Raw genomic sequence first — 2679 nt, 5'->3', positions numbered from 1 at the left:
CGACTCTGTGGGTCCGATGCTCGATCGCTGGGGCTCGTTGCGAGCCAGAAAAGGATGGAAAGATGCATTAATCTCCTTTACTTTGGTCTGCCGATGAGCAGAATGATCAGGCTAAGCTTTCCTGCTGAAAGAGAGCCATGTTTATGTCATTGTTACAATAAAATAAATAATGCAGCTGGCCTTACTATTTACGAGTGTGGACCGCCCTGATCTGTGTGATATGTCTATGGCCTCAATTCGGGTTGACATCTTGATTACTATCAGGCATCTACTATGGTGCTTGCTAAATAGATTTCTTCAGTGGATGTTTTTTAGTTTTCTCTTATTGATATTTATTCTCGATTTTGTAGTCACTCAGTTCAAGATTCCTTTGACTCAGATGAGGTTCACATGATCAGCTGTTGATCATTGTCTTGGAGACTGGCTGTTAATTAGTCATTAAGAACAGCTGTGGTGAATTTTTCTCTTGTCCAATCTGAGGCAGGAAATTTCATTTCCATGGTCACTTCTGGTCCTCTCATTGTGAACAACCTGGGGCTCGTTCCAATTCCTTACTTTTCTCCTCTTTTTCATTGTATTTTCTAATTTTTCTTTCCCCACCCACCAGGACAGGCGATGAAAATAAGTAGAGACAGGGAAATTAGTCAAATGGAATGGCCTTACTCCGCCGCCACGTCGGTTATAGACATGGCAGATGCATGGCAGATGACAGGTCGATCATTTATGTCAGACTTTTCTAAAATGATGTTTTCTTGCTCATAGGAAAGATTGGGAGTTCCTCACTTCTACATCTAGCTGGGTATGTCCTTAAAGATGGAGCAAGTAAAAAATAAAAGAACAAGCGATTGGAATGAGCCCCTGTTCTAGCTAGAAACTGTACTAGTCTTTCGGACTTTGGTTAGAACTTTTCTTTGCTTTTGTTGTCAGACCAATGGAGGAGTAGTGGCAAGAGTGGATTTGTGTAATGGACAAGGTTGAGGATTGGATTACTGTTGGGTTGGGTTTTACTTGGTGCAGTTATACGGTAAGCTCAGTCAATCCTGCAGTGTTTTACTTTGTGCAGTTATCCGGTAACCTCAGAAATCTTTCAGTGTTTTACTTGGTTCATAAGCTCAGTCAATCCTGCGATGTTTTACTTGGTGCAGTTATATAATATACATTTTTTTACTATTATCGGCTGATACGTTTCCCTCTGGCATCTCTTCATGCCTGTGGCTGGCTCCTGCAGGTGCAACCAACTGAAGCTGTATTCACCTGGCCAAAAGGACTATAAAGCTGGAAGCCTCTGCAGTTTGGGGAACTTTTTGAGAGATTCACTGAAAGCTTTTCAGTACCTGTTCTTGAGACTCCTTTTCAGAGCTCTGTATGTTTTATACTTTTAGCTATGCGTTTTGTTGCATGTTTAGCTTTTTTGTTTTTAGTTCAATTCAATTTTATTTGTATAGCGCTTTTCATAGAATACTGTCACTGTCTTTCACGATTGCTACATGTCACGCTGTGCGATGTGGTTTTGTTTTTCCCCCCCATGTTTCTGACACTTTGAAACTTATGTCTGGCATCTCTGTGTCAGCTGTCATTGACTGTGTCAAGCACCTGTCAAAACTGAGACCGCCCTGTAAACAGACTGTTGGATCTGGGTTATCCTCCCTTTTAAGAATCGGAAAAGGCCCAATCCATTGTGTGCCTGATTACATTTGGTATTACAGTCCAATACACAACATGATTTCAGCATAGGTATCGAGCTAACTTGTTTCTACACAGCTCTGGTTGAGTCAATTTGGAAGTAATGTTACTTCGTACCGCAGCAGAGTGGCTACCCGGAAGTAACTTGGCGACCTTTGTTTACAAACATTCTGATTTCATCTATTTAAATTGCACTTAGTAAATGTACAGCACATTCATCTGATATTTAAGTAGATATACAACGGAAATAGTCGGCACCATCAGAGCATGCAACAATGTGCACTTCAAATATTGAACAAACATGCGCATCCATGCTCATACTTCCAGACTTCGGTTTGGATTCGCACTCCAAGATGGATGCTTGCTCGCTATGTGCACTCGGAGCTCGGAAGTACTCGATTTGAGACACAGCTTAAAATGAACTAAATCGGCCGTCAGTGAGTATGTCACACTGATCTAATACAGCCGATTTTGGCTCAGGACAAAATATTTCTTCTACAATTCAGAAATTTTGTCTACGACCAAAGAATTGTGGCAAAAATCTCAGTGTATACCTAGCTTAAGCAGGCTTTTGTTTCCACCAATTACGCTGGATAATGAGCCAATTGGCTGTATAGACCAACGCTGGTTCACTAGTAGATTAGATCACAGTTAAGATTTCATATTAAGTACTGACACAAGAATAGTCTTCAGTTGTGATTTATGCTCTTATCAAGAAATGTAGCTAATGTGAGGGCATAAAGGCATAATGTGAGAGGGCTAATTAACTCATTAAGGGCAGCAGTTGGCGAGAATCAGAAACAGATATGCGCTCCGCTGGTGTTTGGATAAATCTGCGATCAAATGCTGCTTCCTATCATGTTGGAGGCACTTTGAATGTACTACCCACAATGTACCTTTACCATTCTTAGAACAGCCTTAGAATGCTTGTATTGTTCTCAGCATGCTCCAGGCACAGCACATACAAACTTAGCATCATCCTTTTTATTTGACAGG

The sequence above is a fragment of the Conger conger genome, chromosome 15, assembly GCF_963514075.1.
Source record: "Conger conger chromosome 15, fConCon1.1, whole genome shotgun sequence".
NCBI classification, from domain to species: Eukaryota; Metazoa; Chordata; class Actinopteri; order Anguilliformes; family Congridae; genus Conger; species Conger conger.
The sequence above is the reverse complement of the archived record's forward strand: the minus strand, read 5'-3'. Positions refer to the sequence as shown.